We start from the raw sequence: 17,295 nt of genomic DNA, 5'->3' as shown, positions 1-17,295 counted from the left end.
CGAAGAGAGAGAACGGAAAAGGAGTGAGCAGGACGAGAACGAAAAAAGGAGAGTCAGCAGAACGAGTCAGAGGAGAGTCGCAAACAAGAACGCGGTCGGAGAGTCAAGAAGAGGAGAGTCGGAAGCAGAGGGTCAAGACTTCGCGGGCGGTGGAGCTGCTCGTCGTGTGCGTTGGAGTCGGAACGGAGGGGACGGAGCTGTGGAAAGGCGGCGACACCAGACGAGGGGGTGCTCGCGTCGTGCAGGAAGCTGCACCCGAGGGAGGCCGACAGCGCGACCTGGCCGAGGTGGAGACGCTCGTCGCACATTATAAAGATCCTCTATACCCCGAGCATCAGCAACCCCCTCCTGTTTCCCCCCGCGCTGAGATAGTGCGACCAAGGGGGCCCCGTTCCCACCCCCTGCCAGGCACTGTCCACGAGGCCCGCGGGTTGCGGGGCCATCGCCGCTCCGCGTCTCATCACCAGACGGGTAGGCCCGACCCGGTCTCGGCCTCAGGCCTACCTCATTCTTGGGGGATTTCTTTTCCTTGGTTTTGGGTATGTGTTGTCGGCGCCGTCAGAAGTAGAATTGTATAAGTGTTGCCGTGTGCTCGGTAGTCGGTATTAGCTCTGCACTGTGTTTTCACTTTTATGTTTGCTTTTTGTGTAAATGGAATTGTGGTTTCTTTTTTTTGTGTGCTTTTGGTGGATTTGTATTTGTGTGCATTCCGTTCGTCGCGAATAAATGTTCTTTATTGTTGAACTGTTCTCCCGCTTCGCTTCGTCTTTTCCTCCATTGAATCCCCATCTTGCTTCACGTAAAGGGTTGGTAGTGGGCTGAATACGCCCGATAATTAATCGAACCGTCGAGGTCGACGATAACACCGCTCGGTTATTCTGATAGTAGCACGGACGGGTCGCTTAAGTGGCCCGTGTCCGAAATCGACCTGCGGCGAGTGCGATCGCCCGGTCTACCCTCCGCGTGGGTACTTAGGTAGTTCGAATTTGGCGAGCAACCCTATCCCACGCGGGGGGCTGATTGGCTCGATCGCGGTGAGACCGAAAGGTCCACCCGTGACTGGTTCCGGCGTTAGTCCGAGAGGGTCACGACTGGATTGTCCGTCCGGTGGGCGACGTGCCGCGATTCGAGTTACGTGGCCGTCGCACGCCGGCGGGCGCGGAATCCGCAACACTGGTGTCAGGAGTGGGATACAAATTCATCGCCCTCCTCGCGGCACTGGTATCGGAGAACAGGAAAACGGGCTCTCCTGTCTCCGGCTAAATTTACGGGAATCGGTCCAGGGGTGAGAGAAGCGACCCCCGATTCCCTCCAAATTACGAGCGAGCAAATTAACCCTTCACGAGAAGCAAGATGGCGTCTCAAGGCGAGCGGGAGCCGGGGGTATTAGAAATGTATATGTGTAATAATGTAGAGTCCATGGTCCAGGATGGAATCCCGAGCAGGAAATGTTGATTGTGCAGGAACACGGACTCGCCCAACTGAACCCAGGGCCCGAGGTGGGTGCGGCAGCGGCCGCGGTGTATGACACCTCCCCCCTCTCCACCAAGACCCTTCCCCAACCCTTGCCGAAACGGCTCAGCTGAGTGCATCCAACATGGCCCAGCTATGCGCCATGCTGGCGGCAATGAACGAAAAAATGGATGCAAACACAAATGAAATGAAAAACGAAATGAAAGGCATGAACGAAAAGATGGATACATTCACAAACGAAATAAAACGCATGAAAACTAAAATGGTAACAAACATGAAGGAAGAAACGAAAAAGTTCCGGGGTGAGACGCAGAACATGGGCCGATGCCTGCAGGCGGGCATGAAGGCCGTGACCAGGGAGCTGGGAATGGCGACTCCACGTGTGGGGAGCAAACGAGGCTGGGTGGGGGTGCAACGGGCTGACAGGCCCGCGGTGGAGGCGGGTGAAAAAATAATTCGTGGAACGTGTTGGGCGAGGTCGTGACGATGACCGAAAGGGAAAATTAAATGGGGAGACCAAAACGTGTGAGACGAGACACGAGGTGACGACAACAGAAATAATAGTTGAGACAAGAGAGGTAAAGGGTGAAGAGTTGGCAGAGACACGGGAGATGGGAACGATAGAGGAAGACTACACGATGAAGACGGGGTAAGTGACGCACACACACACACGGAGGTAGTGGAGGATAATGGGGGTGAGCTGGCGGACTGGGTAGAGACCCGGTGCGAGCACCTGGATGGCCTCCTCCAGGAACGAGGGGAGGGAGTCTGCCCCCTTGAGGTGAGTCACGACCAGGTGAGTTCGGTCGTGCTTTGCGAGGTTGAGGGGACGGGTGCTGTGGACAGGTGCACGGAGAGCTTGGGGGTATAGAGGCCCCGGAGACCCTTGTGGGGACACGAATCCCCAGTATGGTTGTCCCTGTGTGTGTGGTGCAAGGTGTGAGTGCGTCCCCGAGTGTGGCAGGGACTCCGTGTGTGATTGGGGTGGTGGCGATGGTGCCGAGGGACGTGCTTCCCAGCACGCCGGGTGTGGCTGGGGCACCGTGTGTGAGTGAGGCCGTGTGCGTGAGTGAAACGGCCACTATGAGTGAGGCACCACGTGTGAGTGGTGTGGTGGCGCTGGTGTCAGACTGCGTGCTTCCCTGCACGCCGTGTGTGGATGGGGCACGGAGTGTGTGGTGAGGCACCGCGGGTTAGTGCCCCCGCGTGTGTGGGTGAGGCACCGTGTGTGGAAGGGACCGCGTGTGTGAGTGTCGCCGTGTGTATGAGTGAGGTACCGCGGTTGAGTGCCCCCGCGTGTATGAGTGGGGCACGGTGTGTGGATGAGGCACCGCGGGTGAGTGCCCCCGCACGCGTGAGTGAACGGCCGTGTGCAAGGTCGCTGTGTGCCAGGGAGACCGTGTGTGTGAGAGAGCGGTATGTGAGGGAGATGTCGGTTGGCATGCGGGAGCACGCAGCCGCGTCTCCCGGTGTGAGTTTAATGGAGTGGACTGTGTGCGTCGTAACACGCAGGTGTGCGTGGGTTGAATGGCGACAGAGACGGCGACAGAGGAGAGAAAGCCGAGTAGCGGCTGTAGTTGTTTCGAGGACCGTGCCGGGTTCACCCAGCAGTGAGCACGCGGTTCGTGCTGTGCAACGCACGAGACCACCACGTGCTCGCTTGCGAGAGTGAAGTCCCGGTCCGGAAACGCACGCGGTGGATTTGCCGATCCCGCGGACGGACAAAGTTTAGGCAGGACTACGGATTTGGACCGGACGGGTTCTCCACGCGATCGTGTGTGTTAAGCTCCAACGGGCAAAGCACATGTGTTCGCGTGGGGAACCCCTCGAAACGTGGGGCTTGTGTTTTTTTTTTATGCGCACGGTGATGTCATGGCTGCACGTGTGGTTGGAATCCGGCAGGAGGGGTATCTCTGCCGGATGGTAGCGTCCAAGGAGGGACGAGGAACACGTGCAGCTGCATGACGTCACGGGCAGGTGCAAAGTGCGCGAGCTCTGAGTTGCCGCGCAGGTGCTGCGCATGGAAAAAAAAAAAGAGAAAGCAAGCCTCACTTTCGGGTGCAAAGGATTCCTGGGCAAGGGGTGAAAGACCCCCTTACCTGGGCACAGGATGGAAACTAGTTAGGGGGAAGGGTTAGCTTAGTTAGACCGACTTCATGGGGCAGGGGTAAGTCCTCATGGAGTCCGTGGAATGGATTAGTTAGAGGGATTGTAGCCAGATTTAGGTTGGGAAATAAAATGAATTTTTGAGTTAGGAGACAGAGACAGACTGGTGAATGTGTAGCGGGGACGTAGTTCAGCTACGTAGTGTTAAATGGAACGTGCTATAGTTTAAGGGACGACGTGGGAGCACGAGTTAGTTAGGGGATGTAGTTAGGAGGATGGCAGAGTTCAGCGGTGTGTGTGTTGAAGAGTTGGTGAGTTGTGAGGTGAGTACTTGGTGAGTGAGTGAGGCCAGCGGGTCTGTGTGTGTGGAGTGAATGGGGAATGCATGGTGCGATGAGTGATGGGGGGGAGGAGTGACTCCCGCCCAAGGGACCCCGGGGTCAGTGTAGAGTGAGTTAGCTGGGTTAGTCAAATTGAAAAATGGAGGTTGTTTTGTTGTTGGTGGGTGTAGGCTCGGGAAACCCATTTGGAGGGGAGCAGTAGCCCTGTTGACGGGCGTGGGAGCGTGGCTGCGAAAGGTGAGTATCGCTGAGCGGGTACCCCGGGCACCAGGCTAGTCGCCCGCGGTGGGCCTAGTGGCCATGGAGGGCCGGGATAGAGCTGTGGGCACGGGTGCGCCTGCTTGGTGCGGGGGCCCGGGGCGCCATTGGCCGCGTGGGCAGTGTTGTGGGCACGGGTGACCCTCGGAAAGGGGCCCGGGAGGCCGGCCTGCCACGTGTGCGTTTCAGGGGAGGTGCCATGGGGGGCACTCCCCGGTGTTAGGAGCTGGTAGGCTCGGAGGCAGTGTAGTGCCCGGGGTGCCATAGCGGGAGATTCGGCAGAGGGTCGTGCCTGCCAAAGGGAGCCACGTGTCCCAGCCAGGAGACCGTGTGAGGGGCACGGAGAGAAAATTGGGGGGCGAGGCCCGGTGTGAGGACACCAACACAGGCGACGGGAATCTGGGTTGTTAGAACCAATAGTTTAAGCGAGAGGCGCTTGTTGAAAGCCCCGGGGTAGTTTAACTGTTAAATGGTTAGGGTAGATTAGGAGATGTACCCCTCCGCACCATCCATCCCCTCGCTGTCGTTGTGGGCCGCTGGACCCACTTTGGTTATAGATCGCCGAACTCTGGGGAGGCCATTCTGAGGCTTCGTTGGGCCTCGACACAGGACGCTAGCTCTCCCTTGTTCCCCTCTGGGAAGGGAACGTAGGGGTTGGGAGTAGGCTAGGTGACAGAATAGGTTAGCCGAACAAGGACGATAAAGGGGGTTAGGGGACGATTTATAGTGGGGAAGTAAAAATAAAAACAATAAAAAAATAAGTTGGGGCTAAATTGGGGTTTGACAAATTAAGGGAGTGGGTATGGACAGTGACAGGCAAAGGCGATAGGTGGGAGGGAGACAGGTAGGTAGGTCCGAGCCCACCTTCCAAGTGGCCAGCACCACCGCACTCCCTCCACCAACCTCCACTGAACGGCAAAAGCTGGCCAGCTTCATCTGCTGGCTGTGTGCTGCAAGGCCTGTGCCGGCCAACTTCATCGGCAGCTGTTGTTTTGCTGCAAGGCCTGTGCCGGCTGGATCGTCTGCAGCTGCTGTGCTGCAGGGCCTGTGCCGGCCCACTTCATCTGCCGGCTGGCTGTTTTTTCTTCAAGGCCTGTGCCGGCCAGTTCGTCTGCCGGCTGTGTTTGCCTGCAGCGGCCTTCTTCTGCGGGCTGTGTTTGCCTGCTGCCTTTGCCATGCCATGCCCACTGCCCCTGTTAACCAGCCCCGTTCAATTTTTGCTTTGCCCCCCCTGTTCATTTCCATGTGCGCCAGGATCAAGGCAACAGTTTGCAAGCTGCGAGAACTGCCCTGTTGGCAGCTACAACACGGGCCTGCAGTGGCAGCCCGTGCACCGTGTTTTGCGTCCATCCATTCATCCATTCATTCGTTGTGCTCATTGCGTGTGCCACTTGAGCTGGCACGGAGACTGCGTTTGTGCAGCCCAAGCACCGTTGTGGTTCACTGAGTTCAGTTCAAAGGGAAGGCCTTGGACTGCGTGTGAGCAGCCAGCCACGTTCCCTGTCACCTGCATTGTTTTGAGCCAGAGACTGCATGCGGGCAGCCTGGCTCCCTGCTAACTGCTTTCTTTTTGCAGAGTTCGATGATCCTGGGCCATGGTTTAGTGTAAAATTTGTAAGTTAAGGTTAAGATGTACTGTACATATGAGTGCGCCCCCGGCATGTATGTCTTAGCGCCGGCAATTTTATTTAAGTCGTCCGTGTGAGTGAGTTTGTTTAGGTAGTTACGCAGCCCTCAGGTTATTTATTTTGGGGACACGAATACCATGAATGTCGCACTCAGGATCCGTAGGTAAAATGTACTAGGGGAAAACTACACATGATGGCACACGAAAATTTCACGACTCGGGACGAGTCTGTAAAAAGGGAGGGGGTAGTGTTGTGGTTACCAGATTCGCAAACCACCATTCAGGTCCCTTAGGTGAGGTATCTCGGTAAGTGCATGTGTAGTTAGGCCCAAACCCGTTGTCTAGTGGGAATACATGTCATTTATGCGAGCTGCGACTCTTCAGGATAGCCGTCTTTCTTTTACTATCTTTATTTTGGACCAACCGCCATGATCACAACCACAACATCAACCACCAACCACAACGCCGCTTCACCACAACCGCCATGACCTTTACCGTCACAACTCGCCACCATCGCATCACCGTCATCTCGCGCCACTCATGGGCACCGATGCTGGACTCGTGTAGGGCGCACGTTGAACAGCGTGTACAAAATCACGGATTTTCTGCTTCAAAAACGGATCAAAAACGACACACGCCCACTTTTGCCGTCCAATCGGTGAGCGAGGGGCGATGGCCCCGCCTCCAGAACGATCGATATATGCAAATTTGTGGATCAAAAGCCTTCACGCCCACTTTTTCTCGGGCCAATGGGGAGCGAGGTGAAAGGTCAAAGGGAGGGGGTCAAAGGCGAAGTTACGGGGGGATAAAAGGACGGTGTTCGAGAGTCAGAAGGAGTCAGCAAAAAGGGAACGAAGAGAAAGAACGAAGAGAGAGAACGGAAAAGGAGTGAGCAGGACGAGAACGAAAAAAGGAGAGTCAGCAGAACGAGTCAGAGGAGAGTCGCAAACAAGAACGCGGTCGGAGAGTCAAGAAGAGGAGAGTCGGAAGCAGAGGGTCAAGACTTCGCGGGCGGTGGAGCTGCTCGTCGTGTGCGTTGGAGTCGGAACGGAGGGGACGGAGCTGTGGAAAGGCGGCGACACCAGACGAGGGGGTGCTCGCGTCGTGCAGGAAGCTGCACCCGAGGGAGGCCGACAGCGCGACCTGGCCGAGGTGGAGACGCTCGTCGCACATTATAAAGATCCTCTATACCCCGAGCATCAGCAACCCCCTCCTGTTTCCCCCCGCGCTGAGATAGTGCGACCAAGGGAGCCCCGTTCCCCCCCCCTGCCAGGCACTGTCCACGAGGCCGGCGGGTTGCGGGGCCATCGCCGCTCAGCGTCTCATCACCAGACGGGTAGGCCCGACCCGGTCTCGGCCTCAGGCCTACCTCATTCTTGGGGGATTTCTTTTCCTTGGTTTTGGGTATGTGTTGTCGGCGCCGTCTGTGAAGTAGAATTGTATAAGTGTTGCCGTGTGCTCGGTAGTCGGTATTAGCTCTGCACTGTGTTTTCACTTTTATGTTTGCTTTTTGTGTAAATGGAATTGTGTTTTCTTTTTTGTGTGCATTTGGTGGAATTGTATTTGTGTGCTTTCCGTTCGTCGCGAATAAATGTGCTTTATTGTTGAACTGTTCTCCCGCTTCGCTTCGTCTTTTCCTCCATTGAATCCCCATCTTGCTTCACGTAAAGGGTTGGTAGTGGGCTGAATACGCCCGATAATTAATCGAACCGTCGAGGTCGACGATAACACCGCTCGGTTATTCTGATAGTACGGAACGGGTCGCTTAAGTGGCCCGTGTCCGAAGTCGACCTGCGGCGAGGTGCGATCGCCCGGTCTACCCTCCGCGTGGGTACTTAGGTGGTTCGAATTTGGCGAGCAACCCTATCCCACGCGGGGGCTGATTGGCTCGATCGCGGTGAGACCGAAGGTCCACCCGTGACTGGTTCCCGGCGTTAGTCCGAGAGGGTCACGACTGGATTGTCCGTCCGGTGGGCGACGTGCCGCGATTCGAGTTACGTGGCCGTCGCACGCCGGCGGGCGCGCGAATCCGCAACACTGGTGTCAGGAGTGGGATACAAATTCATCGCCCTCCTCGCGGCACTGGTATCGGAGAACAGGAAAACGGGCTCTCCTGTCTCCGGCTAAATTTACGGGAATCGGTCCAGGGGTGAGAGAAGCGACCCCCGATTCCCTCCAAATTACGAGCGAGCAAATTAACCCTTCACGAGAAGCAAGATGGCGTCTCAAGGCGAGCGGGAGCCGGGGGTATTAGAAATGTATATGTGTAATAATGTAGAGTCCATGGTCCAGGATGGAATCCCCGAGCAGGAAATGTTGATTGTGCAGGAACACGGACTCGCCCAACTGAACCCAGGGCCCGAGGTGGGTGCGGCAGCGGCCGCGGTGTATGACACCTCCCCCCCCTCTCCACCAAGACCCTTCCCCAACCCTTGCCGAAACGGCTCAGCTGAGTGCATCCAACATGCCCCAGCTATGCGCCATGCTAGCGGCAATGAACGAAAACATGGATGCAAACACAAATGAAATGAAAAACGAAATGAAAGGCATGAACGAAAAGATGGATACATTCACAAACGAAATAAAACGCATGAAAACTAAAATGGTAACAAACATGAAGGAAGAAACGAAAAAGTTCCGGGGTGAGACGCAGAACATGGGCCGATGCCTGCAGGCGGGCATGAAGGCCGTGACCAGGGAGCTGGGAATGGCGACTCCACGTGTGGGAGCAAAGCGAGCTGGGTGGGGGTGCAACGGCTGACAGGGCCGCGGTGGAGGCGGGTGAAAAAATAATTCGTGGAACGTGTTGGGCGAGGTCGTGACGATGACCGAAAGGGGAAAAATTAAATGGGGAGACCAAAACGTGTGAGACGAGACACGAGGTGACGACAACAGAAATAATAGTTGAGACAAGAGAGGTAAAGGGTGAAGAGTTGGCAGAGACACGGGAGATGGGAACGATAGAGGGAAGACTACACGATGAAGACGGGGTAAGTGACGCACACACACACACGGAGGTAGTGGAGGATAATGGGGGTGAGCTGGCGGACTGGGTAGAGACCCGGTGCGAGCACCTGGATGGCCTCCTCCAGGAACGAGGGGAGGGAGTCTGCCCCCTTGAGGTGAGTCACGACCAGGTGAGTTCGGTCGTGCTTTGCGAGGTTGAGGGGACGGGTGCTGTGGACAGGTGCACGGAGAGCTTGGGGGTATAGAGGCCCCGGAGACCCTTGTGGGGACACGAATCCCCAGTATGGTTGTCCCTGTGTGTGTGGTGCAAGGTGTGAGTGCGTCCCCGTGTGTGGAAGCGACCCCGTGTGTGATTGGTGTGGTGGCGATGGTGCCGGAGTACGTGCTTCCCAGCACGCCGGGTGTGGATGGGGCACCGTGTGTGAGTGAGGCCGTGTGTGTGAGTGAAACGGCCAGTATGAGTGAGGCACCACGTGTGAGTGGTGTGGTGGCGATGGTGCCAGAGTGCGTGCTTCCCAGCACGCCGTGTGTGGATGAGGCACGGAGTGTGAGTGAGGCACCGCGGGTTAGTGCCCCCGCGTGTGTGGGTGAGGCACCGTGTGTGGAAGAGACCGCGTGTGTGAGTGTCGCCGTGTGTATGAGTGAGGTACCGCGGTTGAGTGCCCCCGCGTGTATGAGTGGGGCACGGTGTGTGGATGAGGCACCGCGGGTGAGTGCCCCCGCACGCGTGAGTGAACGGCCGTGTGCAAGGTCGCTGTGTGCCAGGGAGACCGTGTGTGTGAGAGAGCGGTATGTGAGGGAGATGTCGGTTGGCATGCGGGAGCACGCAGCCGCGTCTCCCGGTGTGAGTTTAATGGAGTGGACTGTGTGCGTCGTAACACGCAGGTGTGCGTGGGTTGAATGGCGACAGAGACGGCGACAGAGGAGAGAAAGCCGAGTAGCGGCTGTAGTTGTTTCGAGGACCGTGCCGGGTTCACCCAGCAGTGAGCACGCGGTTCGTGCTGTGCAACGCACGAGACCACCACGTGCTCGCTTGCGAGAGTGAAGTCCCGGTCCGGAAACGCACGCGGTGGATTTGCCGATCCCCGCGGACGGGACAAAGTTTAGGCAGGACTACGGATTTGGACCGGACGGGTTCTCCACGCGATCGTGTGTGTTAAGCTCCAACGGGCAAAGCACATGTGTTCGCGTGGGGAACCCCTCGAAACGTGGGGCTTGTGTTTTTTTTTTATGCGCACGGTGATGTCATGGCTGCACGTGTGGTTGGAATCCGGCAGGAGGGGTATCTCTGCCGGATGGTAGCGTCCAAGGAGGGACGAGGAACACGTGCAGCTGCATGACGTCACGGGCAGGTGCAAAGTGCGCGAGCTCTGAGTTGCCGCGCAGGTGCTGCGCATGGAAAAAAAAAAAGAGAAAGCAAGCCTCACTTTCGGGTGCAAAGGATTCCTGGGCAAGGGGTGAAAGACCCCCTTACCTGGGCACAGGATGGAAACTAGTTAGGGGGAAGGGTTAGCTTAGTTAGACCGACTTCATGGGGCAGGGGTAAGTCCTCATGGAGTCCGTGGAATGGATTAGTTAGAGGGATTGTAGCCAGATTTAGGTTGGGAAATAAAATGAATTTTTGAGTTAGGAGACAGAGACAGACTGGTGAATGTGTAGCGGGGACGTAGTTCAGCTACGTAGTGTTAAATGGAACGTGCTATAGTTTAAGGGACGACGTGGGAGCACGAGTTAGTTAGGGGATGTAGTTAGGAGGATGGCAGAGTTCAGCGGTGTGTGTGTTGAAGAGTTGGTGAGTTGTGAGGTGAGTACTTGGTGAGTGAGTGAGGCCAGCGGGTCTGTGTGTGTGGAGTGAATGGGGAATGCATGGTGCGATGAGTGATGGGGGGGAGGAGTGACTCCCGCCCAAGGGACCCCGGGGTCAGTGTAGAGTGAGTTAGCTGGGTTAGTCAAATTGAAAAATGGAGGTTGTTTTGTTGTTGGTGGGAGTGTAGGCTCGAAACCCATTTGGAGGGGTGCAGGAGCCCTGTTGACGGGCTTGGGAGCGTGGCTGCGAAAGGTGAGTATCGCTGAGTGGGTACCCCGGGCACCAGGCTAGTCGGCCGCTCGGTAGGCCAGGCCAAGGGCCCATGGGGGCCGGGATAGAGCTGGGGGCACGGGTGCGCCTGGTTGGTGCGGGGGCCCGGGGCGCCATTGGCCGCGTGGGCAGTGTTGTGGGCACGGGGGACCCTCGGAAAGGGGCCCGGGAGGCCGGCCTGCCACGTGTGCGTTTCAGGGGAGGTGGCATGGGGGGGACTCCGCGGCGTTAGCGAGCTGGGACGCTCGGAGGCAGTGTAGTGCCCGGGGTGCCATAGCGGGAGATTCGGCAGAGGGTCGTGCCTGCCAAAGGGAGCCACGTGTCCCAGCCAGGAGACCGTGTGAGGGCACGGAGAGAAAATTGGGGCGAGGCCCGAAATTGTGAGGACACCAACACAGGCGACGGGAATCTGGGTTGTTAGAACCAATAGTTTAAGCGAGAGGCGCTTGTTGAAAGCCCCGGGGTAGTTTAACTGTTAAATGGTTAGGGTAGATTAGGAGATGTACCCCTCCGCACCATCCATCCCCTCGCTGTCGTTGTGGGCCGCTGGACCCACTTTGGTTATAGATCGCCGAACTCTGGGGAGGCCATTCTGAGGCTTCGTTGGGCCTCGACACAGGACGCTAGCTCTCCCTTGTTCCCTCTGGGAAGGGAACGTAGGGGGTTGGGAGTAGGCTAGGTGACAGAATAGGTTAGCCGAACAAGGACGATAAAGGGGTTAGGGGACGATTTATAGTGGGGAAGTAAAAATAAAAACAATAAAAAAATAAGTTGGGGCTAAATTGGGGTTTGACAAATTAAGGGAGTGGGTATGGACAGTGACAGGCAAAGGCGATAGGTGGGAGGAGACAGGTAGGTAGGTCCGAGCCCACCTTCCAAGTGGCCAGCACCACCGCACTCCCTCCACCAACCTCCACTGAACGGCAAAGCTGGCCAGCTTCATCTGCTGGCTGTGTGCTGCAAGGCCTGTGCCGGCCAACTTCATCGGCAGCTGTTGTTTTGCTGCAAGGCCTGTGCCGGCTGGATCGTCTGCAGCTGCTGTGCTGCAGGGCCTGTGCCGGCCCACTTCATCTGCCGGCTGGCTGTTTTTTCTTCAAGGCCTGTGCCGGCCAGTTCGTCTGCCGGCTGTGTTTGCCTGCAGCGGCCTTCTTCTGCGGGCTGTGTTTGCCTGCTGCCTTTGCCATGCCATGCCCACTGCCCCTGTTAACCAGCCCCGTTCAATTTTTGCTTTGCCCCCCCTGTTCATTTCCATGTGCGCCAGGATCAAGGCAACAGTTTGCAAGCTGCGAGAACTGCCCTGTTGGCAGCTACAACACGGGCCTGCAGTGGCAGCCCGTGCACCGTGTTTTGCGTCCATCCATTCATCCATTCATTCGTTGTGCTCATTGCGTGTGCCACTTGAGCTGGCACGGAGACTGCGTTTGTGCAGCCCAAGCACCGTTGTGGTTCACTGAGTTCAGTTCAAAAGGGAAGGCCTTGGACTGCGTGTGAGCAGCCAGCCACGTTCCCTGTCACCTGCATTGTTTTGAGCCAGAGACTGCATGCGGGCAGCCTGGCTCCCTGCTAACTGCTTTCTTTTTGCAGAGTTCGATGATCCTGGGCCATGGTTTAGTGTAAAATTTGTAAGTTAAGGTTAAGATGTACTGTACATATGAGTGCGCCCCCGGCATGTATGTCTTAGCGCCGGCAATTTTATTTAAGTCGTCCGTGTGAGTGAGTTTGTTTAGGTAGTTACGCAGCCCTCAGGTTATTTATTTTGGGGACACGAATACCATGAATGTCGCACTCAGGGATCCGTAGGTAAAATGTACTAGGGGAAAACTACACATGATGGCACACGAAAATTTGACGACTCGGGACGAGTCTGAAAAAGGGAAGGGGGTAGTGTTGTGGTTACCAGATTCGCAAACCACCATTCAGGTCCCTTAGGTGAGGTATCTCGGTAAGTGCATGTGTAGTTAGGCCCAAACCCGTTGTCTAGTGGGAATACATGTCATTTATGCGAGCTGCGACTCTTCAGGATAGCCGTTTTCTTTTACTATCTTTATTTTGGACCAACCGCCATGATCACAACCACAACATCAACCACCAACCACAACGCCGCTTCACCACAACCGCCATGACCTTTACCGTCACAACTCGCCACCATCGCATCACCGTCATCTCGCGCCACTCATGGGCACCGATGCTGGACTCGTGTAGGGCGCACGTTGAACAGCGTGTACAAAATCACGGATTTTCTGCTTCAAAAACGGATCAAAAACGACACACGCCCACTTTTTGCCGTCCAATCGGTGAGCGAGGGGCGATTTGGCCCCGCCTCCAGAACGATCGATATATGCAAATTTGTGGATCAAAAAGCCTTCACGCCCACTTTTTCTCGGGCCAATGGGGAGCGAGGTGAAAGGTCAAAGGGAGGGGGTCAAAGGCGAAGTTACGGGGGGATAAAAGGACGGTGTTCGAGAGTCAGAAGGAGTCAGCAAAAAGGGAACGAAGAGAAAGAACGAAGAGAGAGAACGGAAAAGGAGTGAGCAGGACGAGAACGAAAAAAGGAGAGTCAGCAGAACGAGTCAGAGGAGAGTCGCAAACAAGAACGCGGTCGGAGAGTCAAGAAGAGGAGAGTCGGAAGCAGAGGGTCAAGACTTCGCGGGCGGTGGAGCTGCTCGTCGTGTGCGTTGGAGTCGGAACGGAGGGACGGAGCTGTGGAAAGGCGGCGACACCAGACGAGGGGGTGCTCGCGTCGTGCAGGAAGCTGCACCCGAGGGAGGCCGACAGCGCGACCTGGCCGAGGTGGAGACGCTCGTCGCACATTATAAAGATCCTCTATACCCCGAGCATCAGCAACCCCCTCCTGTTTCCCCCGCGCTGAGATAGTGCGACCAAGGGGGCCCCGTTCCCACCCCCTGCCAGGCACTGTCCACGAGGCCCGCGGGTTGCGGGGCCATCGCCGCTCCGCGTCTCATCACCAGACGGGTAGGCCCGACCCGGTCTCGGCCTCAGGCCTACCTCATTCTTGGGGGATTTCTTTTCCTTGGTTTTGGGTATGTGTTGTCGGCGCCGTCTGTGAAGTAGAATTGTATAAGTGTTGCCGTGTGCTCGGTAGTCGGTATTAGCTCTGCACTGTGTTTTCACTTTTATGTTTGCTTTTTGTGTAAATGGAATTGTGTTTTCTTTTTTGTGTGCATTTGGTGGAATTGTATTTGTGTGCTTTCCGTTCGTCGCGAATAAATGTGCTTTATTGTTGAACTGTTCTCCCGCTTTCGCTTCGTCTTTTCCTCCATTGAATCCCCATCTTGCTTCACGTAAAGGGTTGGTAGTGGGCTGAATACGCCCGATAAATTAATCGAACCGTCGGGTCGACGATAACACCGCTCGGTTATTCTGATAGTACGGAACGGGTCGCTTAAGTGGCCCGTGTCCGAAGTCGACCTGCGGCGAGGTGCGATCGCCCGGTCTACCCTCCGCGTGGGTACTTAGGTAGTTCGAATTTGGCGAGCAACCCTATCCCACGCGGGGGCTGATTGGCTCGATCGCGGTGAGACCGAAAGGTCCACCCGTGACTGGTTCCCGGCGTTAGTCCGAGAGGGTCACGACTGGATTGTCCGTCCGGTGGGCGACGTGCCGCGATTCGAGTTACGTGGCCGTCGCACGCCGGCGGGCGCGGAATCCGCAACAATATATATACACACACATGAGGTCTTGCGGCTGTCTGTCGTCTTGGCTGCTAGCATTGGTGCTTGCATTATTATCTTATATTTTGTAGGCTTGGACTGTATTGTCTTGCCAATTGCTTTTGGAGATGCACTGGAAAGCGCACACTTAGCTCTTGACTGTTGTTCAAAGAAGGACATTATTCAAGAACAATTTATCCAAGAAGGCCTTATTCACCACGTTGAACATCTGGAATAAGGATTTTAGTTCACACAGGTAAACTCTTAAACAGCAAGGTCACAGTGGGCGCTCGTCCTGAAACACTAAGTTGTTAACAAGGTGAAACAGGGCAGAAATGGGTGGCGTACAAGTGTGGGGGGGGGGGCACCAGATGCACTATGAGGGGCGGCATTACACCCAAATTCCCCCCCCCTCCCGACAGGCCTGCATGGGTCTGAAAATGCCATAAAATTTAGAAAGAAAAAGATCTCTCCAACATCATCAATGAAGTGACTGGTGGCATTTGCAAGTGCCGAGTGGTATTTTGCAAGACATACGGCGTGGCCCCACGGTGTCCAGAGGTATCTTTTTACAACACGACAATGCTGAGTGAATGACGTGGTGAGGTGAAGTGAATGACGAAGTATTACGTCAGCAGCTCGATCATGTGTGGTGACTCCGAATTGTTTTAATTTACAGGCAAAATAAATAATAAAAGGGTGTGTGTGTGTGTGTGTGTGTGTGTGTGTGTGTGTGTGTGTGTGTGTGTGTGTGTGTGTGTGTGTGTGTGTGTGTGTGTGTGTGTGTGTGGACATAAAAATATATGTTGTACATATATTGGAGATTAAACACATGTGTACGTCCACGGACAAGTACACATACACATGCGCGCGCACACAAACAAACAAACAAACAAACAAACACACACACACACACCATGAATTACCACTTTCCTGGGGGAGGGGGCAGCGAGCCGAGGAGGGGGGGGGAAGTAGGTAATCGGACCTCGTACCTCGTTTCACCTCCTCATTTCGAGATAAAATTGGATTTACAAGTTAATAATAAAAGGTTTCTGGTAGTTTTGTAGTTAAAAGGAAGAATGAGGTTTAATCCTCGTTGTAGGAAGTTTCGTGATGATGATTAATAAACAACGTGGTGAATAAAACAAAACGAGTGAAAAACACCTCATTAAATCAACAACCAAACACCTCAACAAACATTGAATAAAAACTCCTTTAACTTCCCTTCATTTCCGTCATGAATGAGCAGAAAATGATTTTATATTTAAACTTAAACAATATATATATATATATATATATATATATATATATATATATATATCATAATAATTATGAAAATACCTCTAAACATGAGTTCCTCCCCGACCACGACGACTTGGGTTGGAGTGAATGAATAAGGGTCACAGGAACATCAACCCGGAAGTTTATCTTTGTCCTTCCGGTTAACTCACATCATTAATCTTCTTCTTTCTCCTCATCACCTCTTTTATTTTCCTTTGATTCAGTGATCTCCATTTTCGTTGATGACGACTATATTATTGTTATTACTTTGATTTTTAATGTCGGTCTTCTTCCTCTTCTTCTTCTCGTGTTTCACGATGTGATCAGAGCCGCGTTTCCCCAGAAACGCCATGAACCCAAACTCATCGATTCCAGTCAAATATAATATGGAATAGGTAAAGCCCAGAAGCGAACGTAGAATTCTTATGACATTCGACGCTGCAATTTCCGGTAACTTCGGCTTGGATTCGGGATGAGCGATCAAATAATGTAAATCACGATTAAAAATTATTTTTTGATTATGCGAAAGATATCTTTATCATACCTCAACATTACCTTCACAACAACTACACCGCCTTGAACATGATCTCATCTAAAAAAATTAATATGACCCCAACATTGCCTTCACAACAACAACTACACCGCCTAGAACAGGATCTCATCTGAAAAAAAAATCCTAAACATTACCTTCACAACAACAACTACACCGCCTAGAACAGGGTCTCATCTGAAAAAAAAATATCCTCAACATTACCTTCATCACAACAACTACACCGCCAAGAACAGGATCTCATCTGAAAATTAAAAAATCCTCAACATTACCTTCACAACAACTACACCGCCTCGAACAGGATCTCTTCTTAAAAAATTAATATTACCTCAACATTACCTTCACAACAACTACACCGCCTAGAACAGGATCTCTTGTTAAAAAATTAATATTACCTCAACATTACCTTCACAACAACTACACCGCCGAGAACATGATCTCATCAAAAAAAAAAATACCAGAAGCCAATGTAGAATTCTTCTGACATTCGCTTCTGACTTCACCGATAACTTGTTCACAACTGTATATGCAATTTCCGGTTACTTCGGTCTGGATTCAGGATCAGCGATCAACGAATGTAAATCACGATAAAAAAATTATTTTTTGATGATGCGGGAGATATCTTTATTGGCGAACGAAGTGAGCACATGTGCACATGAGAGAATAGGAAACAACAACTACAAGAACAACAACAACAACAACAACAACAACACAATACTCTGGCAATTTGAAATCCGTGTCTCGGCTCTGACCCTTTTGCTTCCGGTTTTTGTCATGGGGAATGATGGGTGCCTTGAGATCATTCTGGTGTTCACGAACCAGGCAGACACAGCAGCAAGAGGCAACTCTGCTTTATTGCATGGCACAGATGTACTGGGCACACCGCCGAGCAGGCGGTATAAACCCCAATCACTTGACTGCAAGCATCCAATCGACATTCAGCA

The 17,295-nt window shown here is 53.9% G+C and overlaps 1 protein-coding gene across 1 annotated transcript in view; it reads right to left on the bottom strand.

Moving 5' to 3' along the window:
- Positions 1 to 15,950, bottom strand: part of LOC147029218 (uncharacterized) — a 96,387-nt gene extending 80,437 nt beyond the window's left edge. Inside the window, exon 1 of the mRNA XM_085876436.1 lies at positions 15,862 to 15,950. The gene's annotated coding sequence lies outside the window, so the exon portion shown is untranslated. The remainder of the gene's footprint in view (positions 1 to 15,861) is intronic.
- Positions 15,951 to 17,295: the final 1,345 nt, after the last annotated feature.

Source organism: Eptatretus burgeri, chromosome 4 (genome assembly GCF_056783735.1).
Source record: "Eptatretus burgeri isolate ZD-2024b chromosome 4, Ebu_testis_v1, whole genome shotgun sequence".
Lineage (NCBI taxonomy): Eukaryota > Metazoa > Chordata > Myxini > Myxiniformes > Myxinidae > Eptatretus > Eptatretus burgeri.
This window is presented reverse-complemented; position numbering and strand designations above follow the sequence as displayed.